Here is a 20,460-nt window from a genome sequence, read left to right on the forward strand (position 1 = left end):
CTTTCCTTTCCTTTCCTTTCCTTTCCTTTCCTTTCCTTTCCTTTCCTTTCCTTTCCTTTCCTTTCCTTTCCTTTCCTTTCCTTTCCTTTCCTTTCTCTCTACCCTTTGGGAAATACAGGTCAATATAAGTCCTTTGCATTATCCTAGGGATCACTGTTTATTTAAGTTAGATTAGTACAGATACTTATTTTGATAAATATGGATTCTTGCTGACTCAGTAATATGATAAAAGGGCATTCCTTTTTAGTTCAGAGAACTAGTGCCTGGGAGCTTTCAGTGGAATTCAGTGTAAGATCTTATCATCTCAGGTCAGATGTTATTTATATTGTTATTTTCTACTGTGGCATGATCACTCTTTCAAATGAGGGCTGCAAGAAGTGCCCGCTTTTCAGATCATGTTCCAGAAAAACATTACTTGATTTTGTTTTGGGAAAAGAATGCCAAAAAAAAAAAAAAAAAAAAAAAAAAAAAAAAAAAAAAAAAAAAAAAAAAAAAAAAAAAAAAAAGAGCACTGTGATGCTTTTATTAGACAAGTCAATGAGATTAATCTTAGCTCTGCCTCATCTCATTAGCTTCTTATCGCTAAAAGCCCAGGGGTTGCTGTGACTTTGGATCAGCCCATCTGTGCTATTGATCCCCTGAGTCTTGATGAATTTACAGTTGGACATTGCTGCTGTGGTCACAGCTCCACTGAACTGCCCCCGCACCATGGGGCTCCCCATCACAAATAGCAGTGCTGCGACCATGCATTTTAGACCTACTGAAAGGTCTAAAAGAATGACAGGAGCAATTGGGAACCCAACCTTCTGCCCTAGGACAGTCAATCTTTCATAGGTGGTGGCAGACTGTATTTCTCTTTCCCAGCTGAGTGGGGATTCAGAAGTCTCTATGAGCTGCCCTGCTCATCTCACTGGAATGCAATGGCCATCAGTCCTTGGAGAGCTCATAGACCTGTGCATCCCACGAGACACTCTTCTTGAGGTGCAATGGATGGCAGTACACGGCCTTGGGTTGACCTGGTGCCCTGATGATCTTGCTCATTTGCTGCTTTCCACAATCAACAGTTAGGTGGCTGGTCCCTGCTCTTGGTCCTAAGACTTTAAATGCTAAGAACAGAACATGTTTCAGCATACGTAAAGAACATTTGAATTCTTAGAGCAGGGTATGAAAAGATCTGAGCTTAGGATTCAATGACAACTGCCACTCCTACCACTTCTATATTCCTCTTTTAAAGAAACTAGGCCTATTTGCAACTTCTGTAAAGGTGACTTCAGCAGACAAATCACTGTACCTGCATTAGCATAAATTCCCCATCTTAATTTTAACTAAGAATGAATATTTACTGATTCAGGGCCCTTTGTCTATCCCAGGACCCAATTAGTAGCTGCTTGCTGGAAAAAAAGTCAACACAAAGATGTTTAGACTGCCTCATACTTCTTTTTTTTTCTGCAGATAGGGAGTTTTATTTAGGTCTTACCCTATTGTCCTTCCAAAATACATGTAATGAATCCCTTGATGAGATAATATATTTACCAAATCTTATTCCAAAGTCACACAGTTTGTTCAAAAGAACGTTACAAACAAGTTTGTTTCGGATCCTAGTTTGTTTCGGATGTGAGTTTTTTTCGGATCTTCTCATGATGTGTCCACACAAAGAGAATTGTGGCAACAATTCCCACCTGAAAACTAGCCATGTGGATTTTGGATGGCATAACTCCTTGCTATTGAACAGTTAAACACACTCAAACCATGCAAAACAGAGACTGCTTATTAGAGCATAAGCACATTTAGCAGCCGTTCTCATGGAYGTCTGCATCTCAGAAATTGGCACTGTTTCTTCCCGGTTCTCTGGAGACACGCTCATTAAGCTCTGTGTTATCAGCCAAGCCTTTCGACGCTGCCTTTGAGGAGGCAGCACGTTGACACAAACTCAGGAAAGATTCTTCTAATTTGATCAGCGCTTCATTGGTTTTCATCTGTGAAATGAACAACTCAAAGGGGGAAGTAACAGACATTCTTAGAAACATACGGTTTGATGGCATTCCCTCACAGTTCATATGGTTTACATCTAAGCTGCCAGAGGAACAGTTGCTTCTCCCTAGTCCTTTCATGGAAGAGAGAGAGGAGAGAGGGTTTTTTCCACAGAAATCTGATCTCAGGTTACATAGATTCACCATAGGAGAACTAGATGTGTCAGGGCAGCTGGAGTCTGTTGATACACTCAGGACCTTATGAATGCTGTCAAAATTGCATGTGAAATTTAAGTCATTTCATCAGATCTTCCAAGACCTCAGACATTAAGCAGTGAAAACCTCTACGAGCTACCACATATGCCATACCACATCCTTCTACCTTGTACTCCCAATAGTCTTTCATCCTTAGTACATGTATGTTATAAACATGTCTAATTAGTGTGCTATGTTTATGTGGAAACCTAGGAAGGAATATGTTTGTTTCTAACACKGGACAATTCTACCGCATAAGAAAATGTTTTTAATTTTAAAATAGTTACTCCACTGAAATCAGCAATGATTCTGCCTGAGAAAATGGAATAGAACTTTGATTTCTGATTTACTTTGAAGTTCAAATTTGAAGAAAATTTCCTCAGGTATGGCTGCACTATACAGTACAGACATGTTTACAACATACATGTGGAAAAATAAAAAGGAAAGACGTAAGAAAGAGCAGTGAGAAGCTTCACCTGAGGCCTCCACTTGTGCACGTATGCTGACAGTTGGGGAGCTGCAGCTACCTACTCTTGTTGATAGGCATGCTTGTTGGGCCTTGCACACAGATGCCCCTGAACCTGACTTGACTCTTTGGCTTGCTGTTGAACCTGCCTTGTCACTGCAGACCTCGCCAGTCACCTGGACTTGGCTGACCTTGGTCATCGTCACTGGAGCTGCTCTGCTCTTCTTTTCTCAGTCCCGTGGGACCCCTTGTTGGCAAGCAGCCTGTCCCTGCCTGCCCTGCTGGTGCTGGCTGCACCAAGCAAGCCTGCCCTGTGCAGCAGCCCCRCTCCTGATGCAGTCGGGCTCAGGTACTCCAGCTGCACAGAAGTCTGTGCTCCCYGTTAGCTGTAGGGATTCTCCAGGTTGCAAGAAAGAGCATTCTGAGGACAGGTTTAAAACTTGTTTTACGGTAGCTAGGAACAAGAATATCTTCTGTAGTTGCATGTTACCACCAGTTGCACGTTATCAGAGACACTTCCCCCCCATTCCATGCATGAGCAGAAATACTTGGAGGTTTCACTGCAATCCCAAACTGACACACAAAGCACCGCATCACCTTGCAATGATCCTGCCATAAGGGCTGTTTCTGAAGCAACCAGCATGCTGTCACTTCCCCAAAAACCCTTAAGACGTAAGTGAAAGTGTCCTTACCACATGGGCAAGGAGGGTGGCTGCTCACTTAACGTGGGAGCACCAACCAGTCATACAGGGAAGAACGCGACAAATCTTTCATCTTTATTAATCTGTGCTCACYGAGAATTCAGTTCATATCAGCACAGAAAGACCAGAGACACTACCTCCAATCTCACTGTGGTACAGCTCCTAAGCAGATGCCTAAAAAGACCTGCTCCTGTGTTGGGAAACCTCTGCAGTTCAACTGTTCTGCTGGTGAGCAGCTGCTGCAACTTGCCCTCTGCACTATGCACACCTAGTCACACTATTACATACGATGTTTTATTTCTCTCCCCCAAAAAGCTTTCTCTTTTCTCTTGATGGCAAATGTTTCCTTTCTCCCCCACGGCGCTCAGTTTGTTGCCACATCTCATGGCTTTGCTTGTTTAATGAGGGACCCAAAYGCCTCAGAGCAGGCGCCTTGTCCCCTCACCTGGCTGTGAGCAGCCGCAATGGCACTTCAGAAATGGAAAGAAGTAAGTCTATACCCCGTTACCCTCAAGAGGCAGCCTGCTGGCAAATTTTGCCCTGCATTGCAGATGCTATTCAATTATTGCAATGAACCCAATCAGAAATAATTAATGAAGACTTTCTAATGGATATTGGGAAGATCATCCACCAAACTCAGAGAGGGTTTTCTTTCTTCTCTTCTTGTATTGCCACATTCCGCAGCTTCATAGCTAATAAGTTACAAAGCTCTAGATTCCTTAATTTCAACTGCTAATAGCTTTTGATAAGGTAGAGGTAGGTACAGCTAATGTCAGATGATTATGAAGTCATTGATGGGGCTCTGAAACGGAAAATGTAAGAAGAGCCATGAGCTATGGTTACCCATGCGACATTACTTAAGTCACTCACTCGCTTGTATTGGTTAATTTTGCAGCTGGATAAGTTGTTCCTACCAGACACCAGACATCCCTCCTGCCCCCTTTAGCTGCTTAATGAAAAWAGTTCACAGTGAGCAACCAGTAAATGCCATATCACACTTTCTGTGTATTTCTTTTCCAGGGAAGCACTTCTCTCAGACACACTGTTGGGTCACTAGCCCTGTTAATTCAAAGCATCAACTAAATTGCCTATAATTGCAACTATTTACATGTAAGTGCTAGACTGTAACTATACTTTTTTCCTCCTGTAGGTGCATAGTGCAGAGTATTCAGCCCGCTCTTTCTGAGTAGATGTTATTCTGGAGCCCTCGTAGGTCRGAGATCGTTGAGCTCAGCTTGCTTCTTTTGCTATGTTTTCTACTCCGTAAACACAGCTGTCAAATGAATATATCTGCTAGCATGAGAGCTGTGATTTTTTTTTCCTGTCAATGAGCAAGAGGCCTTTACAAAGGTATAGAGATCCTACTGAAAGGTCAATTGGGATAATCAACACTGTAAGTAATAAATCTATTATCACATTTTCAATTTCATTACTCCAATTAATGATTCCTTCCCCTGGGTGAGAACTGGCATTTTAGTGAAGTGAGAACGGTGTTTCTCAACAGTCAGGTGTATTTTTGGATGATCTTTAAGGCCAGGGAAATTTATAATACAAGAACTCTAAAGGACGTAACATCTACTTTGTTCTCTCGGCATCAGTCATGTACTTCATTAAATTAGAAATGTGCATAATGGAACCAAGGGAATAAACATTTATTAGGTAAATGGGCTAGACTTGGGATGTTTATGTGCTTGCACATCTCTTTGCATGACACCAATTGAAACTAGCAAGGACCATGTTTTGGCAAAGCTTTTGGTAGCAATCCAAAATAGTTCTGATAAATAGTTCGACCTCTTTTGTAGCAGTGAGGGAGAGATGAGAACAGGGAAGGAGAGGGAAAGGCACATTTCTGAAAATAATAGTACAGAAYCAGTAGAGGGAAGTGAAGGAAGCAGACATGCTTGTTTTGCTCCTGTAAATCAAACCTCATTCATTGGAAACCACTTTGTTTAAAGGCACTGCTCTGAATATCCTCTGGCATGACTGTGAGAAGATTTTGGTCTATTCTCCAAAAAATCAAATTACATATAACTTGTCTTTACYTTTACAGTAATAATTGTGAGTTTTCCCATTGTATGATATAGATCCCTGATACATGGTGCCTATATTAGTGGTAGCATATAGTCCCCGCTTTCTATCATTTTGAATTTAAACATGCTCTAAGTGGATCAGAGGAAAGAATGAAGAACTGAAAGTGCAATTAAATATCCTGCTTAATGAGATATTAGTGAGTATCACTCAAGAGGTTAAGGATACCTATATAATATATGATTTCACCTACATCTCAGGCCTTGTCTTGATCACTGCCTTATGAAATTGTGTTCTCAAGAACAAACAACAACAACAGAAAACACCATTAGGAAGGAAATCTTCATAATTCATTAAAGATACTGAGTTACCCTTATAGGCTAGTGCAGGACTGAAAGTTTTCCTACTGCACTAGGGTAAGAGGGGACCAACATTACGCAGCCCTCGCCTTCAGGTCGCAGATTCAGAGGTTTTCAACCTCCAAGCCCCCCTATAAATGGAGCCACATCTCGTCAGCTACAGGATGGCACAGGGGCTAGTAAGAGACAGCAGCATAGCTTAAAAAAATGGACCAGGAAGGAGAGAAGGGAGATGATCTGCTCACAGATTGCATATACCTCTAATGCAAAACATTTCTAATTTCCAGATTTTCCGGGGCGGGGAGGGGGGCGGAATTCAGAAAACTTTCAAKTCAGGTTCACCTTGGGTTAACTTCAATTTTGATCAGAGTCTTTTCAGTGTATTCACACAACTGCTCCCAGATAGACAACATTGTGCTATTACCTAACTAGAGGAACAGGGAGCATAGCACTCTACAGAAAGACTTGTGCCCTCATCCATGGTATTCTCCCGATATCCTCATGATCCAGAGTTTAGTGGATGCAAAGGGCACTTCAGAGCCTGAGAAGGGCCATGGCTTCTAGAGATACAGCAGTAAGAGGTATTTCCAGCAGAAGACATCCATGTTCATCAGACAACTAAATAGCTACTCATGCCAATTCTTCAGCTGAGAAAGAATCTGTGCAGAGATGCCAGCAGGAAATCTAGCAACGTGTGTCARGGTCACAGAGATATTCTTGTAAAGACAGAAAAATTGCTGGAGTTAGGAACTCTATAGAGCTTATTCAACACATGCAGCCTCTCTTCACTTACCTCAAATTTGTGCAAAAGTATTTTTATATACCTTATTTCATACCACCTGGCAACAAGATAGTGCATTACTGATAAAATTAAAAATTAAAGCTAAAATTAAATATATATCTCCARGCTCTAGGTCAGAATGCTTTGCATATGATATTCAGAAATCTAAATCATAAAAGTTGCACTAAATTTCCATATGTGGGATTGCCAATGCCCAATATTCCCTTTCACCGCTGTTCATGGGGCTACATAAGGATGTAGCTGAAGCTGGCTCTGATACGAACTGGGAAGCCTGATGATCCCCAGAAATTCCTTTTGATACAAATTATTCCCTGATCCAAGAATCTGTTTGAAATGTCCAGCAAGGTAGATAATGCTCACCAAAATGGTAATGATGCCCTCTGTTAGAACAGCTAGCAAATTACTGGCCTTTCCTGGTTAAGGGGTGTGTTATTTAATACCTTTCCTCAATATCAGGTGAACTCATCTGTTTACAGTTGCATAATGTCATTAAAGTTTTAGCTTCTGAAACTTTAAATACAAAGAGATGATAAACTAAATATTTAAGAGAACCTAAGATTAAGTTCCATTGACCTTCACAAACTCCTTCTAGTAGTTTGTGTAAGTTTATCCACTTCTTATTCATAAAAAAAATCCCTGAAAAATAACAGGACAGTTATTAAATTTTACAGCTGAGATGAGAGATAGTCCTCATGGGTCATAGCCCATACTCCATTACTCTTCCAAGTTCACTGTAGAGGAAAAATTACCTACAGTTTTCTCTAAATTATTATTTTATTATTCTTATTTTGGGGGATACCAATATACTTGCTTAGTCAAATCTTAGAGTACCAGGTTGAATGCTAAACCCCTCTGTGGTTCATCCCCCTGGAACTGCACGAGGACAAACTGTCTGACTACACAAGAATGCATTAAAATTTAACTGTGCTTTCTTTTTTTTTCTAGTGCCAAGTAACAAGATGCAGCTATTTTTAATATCTGTGCAGCAGCAAGTGGTAAACAAGCTATATATGATCTAGTTTGCATTTCAGAGAAGGAAAATAACAGGGAAAAGTTTGTAAAACTGTACAGTGTCAGCCAGCCTGTGAGGTTGGAATTGGGGAATCTCATGGCTTGGCCAAAGTGCTTGTCTTCTCCCATTGCCATCAGGAGATGATCATCTTCTCTTAGAGGATGGGTTTCTGGACTAGTCCTTGGGGGGATATCCACAARGGGTAACAAGAACTTAGGATGGCTTCTCTTTCCCCAGCTTTGACTAGAAACTCAAAGGAGAGAGTTAAAAAGATGCCCTGCCAGGACACAAGTCAGGTGCTCACTTAGGTCCTGAATTTCCCTCAAAAGAAACTTGTCCCTTCATGGGCTGCAGAGAGAGTCCATTCCCTCCAGGCCACCCCAGCCTTCCTTGCAAATGCCACCCAAGATAGCTCAGTGCTGAATAAAGTGGCATTGTAGTGAGTCAGGACAGAGAATCATGTGTCTTTTGTATGTATGAATCTATTTTAGAGTTATGTTGACCTTTACAAGAACCTTTACTTAATAATACCTCAATTAGAGATACTGGGTCAGAGAGAGAATGCTTTCTAGCAGGGGCAGAAGGTGGACAAGGCCCACAGAAAAGTCATAAGCCATTAAACTGAAATGTCACCATTAGCCCACAGGAAATGGCTAAATGAGGTATTATTATTGGTAGCACAGATATTTTGGAAGAARGATGAAGGAAATAGAACGAAGCATTTGTTCTGTGTTAAAAGTGAAATGCTTTTAGTGAGGAGTCATCCATTCCCATTAGTCAGGTGGCAGTRGCTTTTATTTCCATCTTGATTTTATCCTTTTAAAAAAAATCTAAATAACTTCATTAAAAAAAAAAAAAATCAGCCAAACCAGACATATCTATTTATGACGTTAGGTCTTTAGACTACGTGCATAGCTTAATATGTTTTTTTTCACCTGTTTTCCTTGTTTTCCTCCTTMTTCATGTATCATACTTCTCATAACCACAAACCACTGCTATGAAGAGAGATTTTACTCAGTGGCCCAGAACTGGTGACATTAAAGGGCTTGGTTTTGGGTATTTGAGGCATGCCCATCATTAAAGGGATATTCTAAAAGCCTACACATTCTGTCTCAGGCTGTTGTGCTTTATGTTTCAGAAATGAAAAAGTACCTTTTCTTTGACCAGCACAGTTTTTGAATAGTAAGTAAATATCTTTATCTGGATAAAGGGTACAGACTCCGTCCTGTGAAAAAGCTAAGCACAGGAAACAGGCCTGAAGTGACATCTGGAAGCATCAAGTCCACATCCCTTTTCTCACTGCCAGCCAATCTTTCACACAGTGCTAACATTAATTTTAACTAGCTCTCTTTTGAAACCAGGCCTGTAACAGTCAAAATGCACAAGAAGCTGAGGTTGAAAACTCCAAAGCCTCAGATTTCAAATTATTAATATATTAAAAAATGTTTTGCAATAGAGACAAATTCTTGTTATTTTTATGTATTTTTATGTATTTTTATGTATCTTTTTATTTGCGGACTTTTTATGTGTGAGACCTGACATTTTTAAGCATTCCCTTCTCCAGCTAACCACTCAGTCTTCATTCATGTCATGAGCTGGTGCATGCTCTGTTCCTATGGTTTGAGAAAGTGAAGAACACCAAGACTGCATGAGGAAAGAGCAGGTATGAAGCACAGTTGCACTGAGATCCTCATTTTCACAGCTGCTAATTATGGACCACTTGACCTGGCAAAGTTAATTTTCTTTTACTGGAATGTATTACGTGTAGTTACTGACAATACTGCAYTGAAAGTTTTCCTAGGATAAATAGATATATATCTATTTGTATTGGCTTTGTATTTTTGTCCTCTCACAAATTTTGGGATTTCTACAACATGAAAAGCGGAAGCTGTTCTGAGGCCTCTACTTTGTCAAATGAGGAAAAGCCAACAGGACAGAAATGTCCAAATTTCACCACTACGCTGTTCCAAAGACCAAGAAAAAAAATCCAATGGGTAGAGCAATTACACAAACAGCTCTGAGTGTCACACAACTGAAGGGATCATGCATCATTGTATCATATGGCCAAGAATGAAAGCTCTTGGTCAGATCAGATTCTTGAAGCTCATGTAGGAGATACTAAGATCTCTGAGTTTCATGCAAGGGAAAATACTGTCAGTGATGTTATCTCTGCAATATACTCCAGCTGCTTTGAAGCTGGGAACCTTTTAAATCTACTCACTGAGTAGAATAAGCACATAGAGAGAAGTGGAAAATGACTCCCTGAACTTGGTCTCCTGTCCAGCAGTTAAGAGCCAATGATGATTTGTCCTAGATTTGTCCCCAGCATAGGGAGCTAAGCACCTAGTGCTCTCAGCTCTTATTGGAAATAAATTCTTCATTTCTTCAAGATGTTACTGGGAACTGGGGTGAAAGATTTTTTGTTTGTTTGCTTGTTGTAAATCTAAAAGGACAGAAAGACAGGCTGATCATGAAGAGCTTGTCCTTAACCTTAATTTTCCCAAAGTCATTCAAGTGAAGTAAGGGAAGGCATATACTTTAAGCTTCCTCCTCTCTCCTCCTCTCCACACTGCAAATTATAATTGTTGTGAATATTTTTAAACATATTAATTCTCTTGTCTGTACAGAGGTYGAAAATTGTTAACCAATAATTAATACATCTTTTTACCTTTTAATTAAAAAGTTAACTTCCAGGGGTAAGTGGTAGGTAACATCTCAATATTGTACATTTTAAATTCCTCCCTCCTTTATGTAACAGAACCAATCAAAGAGCTGAAGCTCAAGGCACTTTCCAGGCTTTGAAAGGTTTGTGGGATTTGGCTTAAGCTGGGAAAGGCTTTATTTAATTTAAATTTAACAACAAATTTATTAATTACATTCCTCAAAATTCTTTGGCCAGACTTAAGAATTGACACTTTTTTTTTTTTTTTTTGTAATGATAGGAGATGACTCATACTTTACAGTAAGTCATGTCATGCAACTCTCTGGACAAAGAACTCATTTTTTTTCCAGATTATATTTTATATTTTTGAGACATTTACATAAATGAGATTTTGTTGAAACCATTGACTCATTCTTCTTGCATGGGAACAAAGGTTAAACTGCAACAAAGTTCCTAGGGCTCTGACCTTCAAAGTTATTTTGTTATTTAGTTCCCAACAGCCATTAGCTTCTAATTAAAAGGTAAAAAGGCATACGAATGGGACTTTAAGCCTTTGGATAGTCCTTTTTTTCAGTTGAGCAAATTATCTGACATGTATGAATTAGCAGTCACACATGATACAGTATTTCAGACTTGTTAAAACTGTTACTATTGAAGTGCAAACTGAAGGTCTTAATTCTGGCATGTTCTCTGTAATTAAGGTCATGTTCCATATGGATTCCATATCCATATTCTTCTACGTGAGAGTATTCAAAGGCGCACAGCTTTCTGGAACAAAAGCTTTCCATTTGCAATCACCATTTTGGATTTCTGTTGCTACATGGACTTTTTTTTTCAGAAAGCTTGTGTGGTTTTTTTTTTGTTTTTCAAGGCATTGACTTTTTTTTTTTAAATTTTGATTTGAATCAAATTTTGATTGCAAAATACAGCAGCCTAAAGAAGTTATCTCTCCTTCAACTCCATTGTGCGGCTAATCATACTTTTAATAATACCACTTCATTTACAAGACACCTTCAATGGTGATATTTAAAGCGAAGCAAAGCCGTGCAGTTATGTTGAACTGCCAATTGTAACGATTAATCATCCAATTAGTTCTTTTATTACATACATGCAATGCATGGTTCTCCAACTACGCATTACTCAGACTTGTACAGAGAGATATCTCCAGTCCTACTGTACAGGTGAAATTCCTTGGAAGTCTGTAAACATTTGTTCCAGAATCCAACTCACGTTCTCTTCTCTGTATTTTTTTTTCAGGTAAGTGGGAGTAAAAGGCAGTAAAATTGTAGTCATATGCTAAGAGACAAGATTGAACACATACCAACTGCAGACATGATGAATAAAAAATCACTTTAATAGGCAATTTTCTGAATAAAACAGTCTTGAAAATAGAACAGCTTAGAGCATTTTCTCAATTTAGAAGTGCTTCTACTTAGCCGTGCACTTAAGTAAAAGCTTTGAGGCACCTTCAAGGTAAAAGTTTTCCATAGGTTAGAAAGGTTACCAAAGAAAGAATACCTCTGAACTGAAACCTGGTCCCTTGCACTAACATAAATAATAGAATAAAAATAAAAGAATTTTTAGGGCAATTTTATTTTAAGATCCTTCTGAAGCGTTCAAGTTTCTGCTACATTTCCAGAATTCAAGATACCTCAAAGTAGGGTGAGTCATAGACGAAAAAGTCAAAATGCAAGTTGCATCCCGGGTCAAGATTTATGTGTACATGTGGYGTGTGTGCATAGGTTCAAGAACGGCTAAGTTGCATAGGTTCAAGAGCTGTTAAGTTCTAAACAACAGGAGAAACATATAACCTTTCAAATCCTAGTACATATCTATTTACCTAGAYTGTTTTGGGTGCCTGCGGAAGTTTTCTCCAGTTCTCTCTCCTGTGTAACTTATGCAAATCTGGGAGGGAAAGAACAAGACTTATTTGGATGAAAAGAGAAGAGGAACAAAAGGAAATGCATCTCTGAAGGGCTGTGGTGCGGGGCTTTCCTTTGGGAGAAGGGAGTCTTGTGCTCACTCTGAGGTTGCTTATGCAATGCTTGTATACTGACTGCATGGTGCAATGTATACAAGCTATCCTCMGAGCAGGAAGCTTTTAGGAGGACACTGCCATTACCACCAGTGTCACCAGTGCTCTCGAAGAGACTACACCYGGTGCTGTGTCAGAAAGGTGCAAACCCAGCATGTGGCTGTGAGCTCTAATTTAACACGGCACCAGGGATGATTCTTCCTAAACGCAGAGAAGGGAGGAATTTCCACCCTGCTCCACTTCTCTTACCAGGCAGCTCCTTCCTCAAAACGCTGGCTGGTGTCTTTCCYGGTTGCAGGCAGGGAGAAAGGACTGCAGGAGCCTCCTGCAGGGCTGAGCGCTGCTCTGCTCTGAGGACACGGGGCCTGCTGCCATGGCGCTGATGCTACCAGTCATCCAGAGATGCTGGAAAAAAAGCAAGCACCCTTCAGGTCTCCAAATTAGAAAAAAAAAAAAAAAACAGTGTTCCTGCAGCTTTGTGATCCCAAGCTGTAAATGACARGACTCATAACAAACCTAGGAATTATACATCTATGCATCCAGTGAGAAGATTCATCGCACCACACCTCATGCTATGAACTGTTTTTTAATAACAGATGCACACAGGCAAACACAGCACTGGCTCAGGTGAAAGAAGATCAAATGCTAGTTGGATAATTATACACTCTGCAAATATGCCATTGTGGAGCAGGACCTCCTGGGTCAGCACTGTGTGAGTTCACGTAACGGTGCCTTCCCCTCTAATCCTGAAAGCACCTGCAAGGCCAGGATCCCAGGTATTCCCACTGAAAACCACAAGTGCCAAAGGCTGGCTTGGATTAGCATTAGCAATCACGCCAGCGACCWCTTCCCTTATCAAGAGCCAGGAAGTTCCTCCAGAGCAAGAATAAATCACGAGTTAACATTTTATTCAGCAGCAGACGCAGACTGGAGGCCAAGGCAGGGGTGAACGCAGTGCCGTGGCTCTGTGTGTCCCTTCACCGCGGTGCATACAGCGAGGGGACACTGCGGCCTCTGTGTGTCCACGTCCAGGTGACACATAACTTGGAGGGGAAATGGGTCTTCCAGAAGGGTCTCCCAAGTTTCTTGCACTGCCTCTGTTTTCACTGGCCCTGAATAAAGGTTTGATGAGGAAAAGAAGCTATTACCAGGTAGTCTCTGGAAGCAGAAAGGCTGGCAAACTTCTGAGGCTTTCCGAAGTAACGCAGAACTTTTTTTTTTTTATTGATTTGAGAAAAATTTGAGGGAGTGAAATGCATTCCCAGAGCAAATTGAGTCTATATTTCCTCACAGATAGATGAGTCAGAGCATCTGAATGTGTATTTCTGGATRTAGCAATCGCGCTCCATCAGAAGATGGATGCTGGAGTATAACTGSCCATCTTCCCAACTTTCGCTTTAATTACTCGCTCAAAACGGCYGTGAGAGCAGCTAGCCTGCAGCTCGGTGCACGGGAGTGCTGCTTTAGGCCCGACACCYGGGAAAAGCAGCAGCTTCCCCATTCGCAGCGTTGCTTTCTGAGGGAGAAGTGAAGGGAGCGCAGCAGAGCCCACGCGTGGGCTCGGGGTGCTCGCCAGGGCATCTCTCCTCCAGCTGAGGGGACCCAAGACTGTGCAAGGCAGAGAGGAAACGAATCACTATCCACGTATTTCGGGCGCTTCCTTGGACAGCAAGGAAGGAGGACACCTATTTCCAGTTTTTTTTGCAGGGGAGAAGCTAATTCCAGATTTTTGCAGGACGGCTCTCCAAGGGGTTATCCGTGTGCAGCCAGGGGCTCGCAAGGGCCAGGGGAGGCAAGGGATGGAGGGCAGGGCTCCAGGGCAGCCCCCGGGAGAGGGGCTGGGCAAATCCCGGAGGATGTTCAGGAGACGACAGCGAGACACACCGGGGCCGAGACACTCCRGGGCACCTGAAGTGTGTTCGATGACGGGGGAATAAAAGTAAAACCAAACGCCAGAGCAGGGAGCATCAGTAGTGAAGCGGCCAAATCTAGTCCGAATAGAAAAAAAAAGGAAAAAAAAAAAGGCGGGGGGGGACAAAAAGGGATTGTTTCCACCTTTTGTCAGCAGCAGGCGGGAAGGCGCCTGCAGAGCGGCGCTACCGCAGGCAGCGGGGCACCCGCCGCTCCCCCCGGCCCGGTGCCCGCGGCGGCCCCGCTCAGGCCCCTCCACACGGAGCCGCCGCTCCCGCCGCCCTCCCCTCCCCGGCGCCGCCATCTCGGCCCGCGCGGGGGGCACGCGGGGCGGGCGGGCGGTGCCCGCGGCGGCCGCCAGGGGTCGCCGCGGCGCCGGCGGCGGCGGGCGGGGTGTGCGGGGAGGGCGGGGCTCGCGGCGGCGGGCGCAGCTCCATGGCCGGGGCCGGGCCCCCCCGCCGCGCGCCGCCGCCGTCTTAACGGGCGGCGCGGGGCGGTTGGGGCTGGCCGGGCTGCTGCGGGGCACGCGGGGCGGCGGTTGCGCTCGGGCGACATGAGCGAGGTGAGCGCGGAGCCCGCCGCGGGGACACGGCCGCGGGGAGCCCTGGGGCACGGCAGCGGCAGAGCAGGCGGCTCCCGGCGCGTGCGGGCGCCGGCCGCCCCCGGGGCGCCGCGCGTGGGTGCGAGGCAGCTGCTTGCCGGGCAGTCGCATGGGATGTGGCCGGTGCGCTCTTGAGGAGCGCGTCCGCAGGTGGGAGCTCCCCTGCGGAGCGGGGAAGAGTGCCTCGTGTTGCGCTGTGAGGAAGCGGTGTGCCTCAGGGGGAGCGCGCTTTGTCTCATGCTGCTCTTTTAAAGAAGTCTCGAGGTGCAGAGGTGGGGACTTGAAGGTTTGGTAGTACGGAAGTTAAACGTGGAAACTCAATTGAAAGCAAAGCTTTGTCCCTGGTTGTGTAAAAGCCTCCTATACTGTCCATAAGGGGAAAAAATGCAAATAGTACCAGCCACAGAAAGGTCACCATGTACTCATTCATCAGCTGTAAACTTTYGCTGCATTGCTTGCAGTATAGATGGGCTCTTTTGGGAGTGTGGGCTGGAGAAAGCTGGTATTTCAAAGTGTGCTTGAGCAAGGTGGCTATCGACAGTGTGGTCAGTGCAAGTGTCAGGCAGGTGCAGCTCGCAGAATCCCGAATTCTGCATTGCAACTCTCATCCCAAGGCAGCCAAGGTGGCTGTGGTTATCTTACCCTGGAAGCTGTTTCCCCTTACAATAAGACCTGCAGCTGCTTTGACCAATGGATTTTCCTTCCTTGGCAGCAAGGTTTAAATGAAGAGCCACGGTAAGTTCTGACTTTAGTGTTTTAAGTGAGCAGCTCAAGGTATAAACCTGAGGTGAAGAGCGGTTGCAGAAGGGCCTTGCCTGAAGGGGTGCGTGAGGTGATGCTCAGGTTCCAGTCTGCAGCTTGGATGAGGTGAGGAAAGCAGGGAAATCCTCGATCCGCTCTCCTGCCGCTTGCGGAGCTGGGGCGGTGCAGGTGTAATGCACCAGAGCCTCGGGGCCTCTYGGTGTGAGAGCAATTTCAGCCCTACCGTCATCCAACAGATCATACYGGCGGGTTTGTATTGCCCATGGCTCCAAAAAAGCGTATTTATCATTCTATTACTTGCCTCAGTTAGTGCTACAACTGTTTTTTTCCTATAGTTAGGTAAGTYACTGGACCACCCAGAGCACCTCATTGCAAAAGACACTGGTTAAACTGATGCAAGAAAGATTAGCCAAATGCAAACTCCTCAGACATCTGCTTGCTGTATTTGAGTGTGTGTTTGTGTGTGGGGGAGAGTCTTGTTAGATTGCATTTGTAACATACTGTAATGGGAATATTTGTTTTTTTTTCTGTATCTTAATCTGTCAGAAAATCTGTAAACAGGGTGATTGAAAAGAGGCTCATGTAAAGCCATGGAAAGATTATTCCAAATGAATGGTGTCAGGAAGATGAAAGAAGGTTATAGTTTCATGTTAATAATTGTCAGGATTTGCATGGAGCTTAAAACTCAATTGTGGAGACCTCTGAAGAGAGCTCTGACATTCCTYGAGTTACTTGCTTGAAACTGCATGGATTCTCAAGGAACTCGAAATATAAGTTGACCTTAGTTTTTCTGGTGCTTGATCTTCCTCTTTTTTTTCAAAAGATCACTTCAGCTGTGCATGTACTTTTCAAACCTCACTGTACCTGAAATGTATCTTTAGGTGTTGAAATAGCTTTGGAAATCTGTCCTCAAATAACTCTAAGATTTCTCTGGGTCACTGAGTGTTTTCTCACTCTTGCTCCACTGTGTCTAGGGAGAGTGTCCAAGCCATAAAGTATCAGCTACTGCCAGTAAGAGCCTCTGAGACTTCCAGACACTCTTCCGTTAATGATCTCTGATCTTGTAATGTAAATCTGGGGAAGCAGTCCTAGATAAGGGCTCCCTACAAAAATGGCAATATAGCTGGTAGTTCTACCAGTGAAGCTCCAGGCACAAAACTCGACCCACCTCAGGTAATTCTGTCACTGCAGATGTTGAACTGYGTGACACTCTGGCTGATATCTGGTCATGATGACATTATTCCTTTGGCATGAAGGTTTGAGAGAAACATTTCATTGCACMATCATTTTTATGGCAGTCATGACCACACTTGTCTATAGTATTCAATATAATTCTGCAGTCATTGAGAATCAGATCTGGCTTTGGACAGGAATTCACATGAACCGTGAGCTGTTGCAGACCCCGGAATAGCAGCCCTGGTGCTGTCCCACAGGCTYGGGGCTGAAGCATTTAGCCCAAGCAGATGTATAAGAAGTTGCAGAGTGGCATTAGCTTATAGGATGCATTTATCTCTTGTTATAAGAGCAGCATTGCTAGTGTGGGGGAGGAGTTCACCTTCAATATCTAAGTGTTATTTAGGTGCTTAATTTCAGGAGAGCCATCCAGGCAAACAACCTAATTAACCCATTTGCCTCAGACACCTGTGACCAAAGAGGAGCACTTTAACAGCTTGTACAGCAGTGCCAAGCGCTGTGCAGTTTGAGGGCACTGGTGTCTCAYCTAGGGCGAGCAGATGCAGGGGATGCTTTACCCAGGCCTGACTTGCATAAGAAGTCAGAGCAGGTTTATGTCCTGGGGAGCCCAGCTGCTGGATGTTTGCACGAGAACCTTCTGGCTTGCCTTTTGAAACGGGCATCAAGTGATCAGGAATATGCACTTTGAGGATAAGAAGGCAGTTAGGTGCTTGACTCCATAGAGTATTTCATAGTAATGAATACTTTCTGCTTAACGCTCTTGAGCGCTTTTGAGTCCTTTAATTGGGGAGGATAAGATTGGGAGCTTGATTTCTGCATAATTTTATTGTGTCACACTTGAATCAAAAAACCAGGTCTTGCTTCTCTCTTGAGCTGCAGCAAGCTTTTCCCCTTTGCTTATGTTCCCTCTTGAATCCTGTACTAACTGCTGTGTTGTGCCTACTTTAAAACGTTCTGAAGGGTGTTCTTGACCTGCARTGGGGTGTGCTGAGCCTTTATGGGGGATGAGCTGTCACACCAAATCCTGTTGGGCATAGCAAACCTAACACCCATTGGAGCTCCAAGGAAAAGACAGAGTGCTCCAGGCTGCACATGGCTTTCATTGGGAGGTAGGTACCTAGGCAGCTGGAGCCACACTAGGAATGTGACATGGCCTAAAATAGAGGCCAAAGACTTTTTTTTGTCATCTGAGCTTCACCAGCCCTCATGTGGAAGGAGTGGGAGGGCTGTGACAGCAGATTTAATCAGCAAGGCATTCTCTTCACTATTCATCCCATGTCACCTGCTAGTTTGGCCCTGCCCCTAGGCTGGCTGAGTAAGAGGATCTCTGCTTGCTTCCATAGCAGCATCCAGAAGGCTTCCTGGGCTTGCCCAGAAGGAAAAGGGTGTGATGGAAGGCATAGCTGCCCTTCTGACTTGCATCATGGCACARACTTGCTGGGCAAATGCACTGGTGGGGTGGGTGAACCTTAAATGGTCTTCAGGAGATAGCTGGCTATCTAGCCTCAAAGATGGGGGGTTTAACCTAGCCAAGAGTAGACCAGGCATGTAGTGAAGCTTCTGCCTGAAAATGTAACTGCCTCTCCTATTTTATATATATAAACAAGAAAAAGGGGATTCTTTCCTGAATTATTCTCTTGAATGCAGCTGAGTATATTCCCCTGAACTGACCCTTGGGACTCACTCTCCACTTTAGTGTTTTAATACCCTACACAAACCTGAGACTGCTAAAGCAAATGGCAGGTGTTTGCAGGAAAAATACATCTGACTCCTTGAAAGGTGCTAGTGTTGTCCTGGGTGCCCCTTCCCAAGCCAGACTTGGAGGATCTGTTACTTTGCCCGTTCCTTCACTCACTGTGGTTTCAGTGAGATCAGGCATCTCAAAATATACTCAAAGATAGGGTGGAATTGAACTGGTTCTTAATCCCGAAACTGGCAAATATGCTGCTTAAAAACTTGGGCATACATATATATGTAGATTCCAACAAAGGAGAGTTAGACTTTTAAGAGCTGAAGCCAAGCAACTAATGTTTCCCTATAGAAGCAGAATGTAAAACAGGAATTGATGCATCGATAAAGCAGGAAAACTCCATTTTGCTTTATGASGATTAATGAGCTATCATACCTGGTAAAATGTATTAATTTTTAGTTAAGTGTCCTTAAACTTGTAGTGCATTGGCAAGTTTGCAGGGGTYATCTTCCAACAGTTTCAACACTTACTAGATCCTTCATCTGCTGAAATGTATTGAACAGTTATCAGAAGGTCATAACTCCTCCCACTGAAGCAACTGCAAAAGCTTAATGTATATTTGATTTGAATAAATATTTTTTCTACATCAACATTTGCTATTTTTGGTCTTGCCTTTTTTTTGGAGGTCACCAAGAAAACTTGTCTGTGTTTACACGTTTTACCTCTTTAACTGTGTGCTATGAAAACTTTTACAAGTGCCTTTTGGCTTGAAGGCTGGATACATAAATCATGAGACCCACTTCTTGGCTGAAGAGGATTGGGACAAGGCTGTGTGCATGAGAAGGTAGGACTTTCTTCCACTGTTAGCTGCAATGGGCTTAAAATAAGAGCCCTGTAGTTTTCTCTGCAAGGCTCTTAAGGAAGGTGAGTAACCTACAGTCTTCCTTTTCTAAAGAAGTAGTCATGTTTATTTAGTTCTTTAGACACTGGGTTGCCAAAAGATATGCCAGATAAGCAGAAGCTAAAGCAAACCATCCACCAAATGTTTTTGCTTTCCCCTGGCTCCTTCATTCCTAAACAGTGTGACTTTTCTCATGGAAATACAGATAGAAAAGACAGGTCATGTAGCCCACTTCTCTTAGCAGGAAAATGAATGGCAATCACCATGGAGTATGCTCAGAGCTAAGCAGCTGCAGAGAAGCTAAAATTGTAAAACTCAGAATTGCTAATGGCAGCATTTTCATTCACTATTTATTCCCATCCTCCATATCTGCTATCTCTGAGACCATGCTTGAATCTACATGGGTCTCTTCATAAAGCTGCACAACTGTTCTGTAGGCTTCATCAGCTGGTGCTAGCTCATGATCTTGACTTTATCAAGTGGGATCTAGCCATATTTGTGCAGCAGCTGCATGAAACAGGGAAGAAGCACAAACTTCAGAAGAAATGAGAATTGTCTGCCTGTCTTGAATGTTAATTGCAGCTGAATTTGTGCTCAAACAAGCATCTTGCAGGCAATGAATATTTAAATATCCTTATAACCTTTGGCATGTAATGCATGAAACATGATCCAAATACAGGGTCCTACTGATACTAGTAGTGTGAGAATAGGTAGAATGATGTTACGTTTTTCTTTTTTTTCCTTGATCCAAAGTGTAGGAATCAGTCTGCCTGACTGCAGAATCCCTAAAGATTCCCTGAGTAGAGATGGCAGGCTGGTGAGAAGGGTCATCCCAGGTCATCAGGAGAGCTGCAGAATAACTAATGGACAGAGAGGTAGAGCTCTAACTATGGCAAAGCATCTGCAAGTATTTGGAGTGTCTTAACAGAGCAAGGATCTTAGTGCCTGAAAGAAAGCAGGTCTGAGCTGGGCTGTCACCAGGTTTATTTGTCATTATGTGCTTTGGAGAGCTGCTTTGATTCTTGCTGCTCTGTGAAGTCAGCAGCCAGGCAGTGCCAGCAAGATTAAAAAGTGGAAATAGTGGAACTGGAGAAATGAGAACTGAATGTCT

The sequence above is a fragment of the Nothoprocta perdicaria genome, unplaced genomic scaffold (assembly GCF_003342845.1).
Source record: "Nothoprocta perdicaria isolate Ctin4 unplaced genomic scaffold, notPer1 scaffold_96, whole genome shotgun sequence".
NCBI classification, from domain to species: Eukaryota; Metazoa; Chordata; class Aves; order Tinamiformes; family Tinamidae; genus Nothoprocta; species Nothoprocta perdicaria.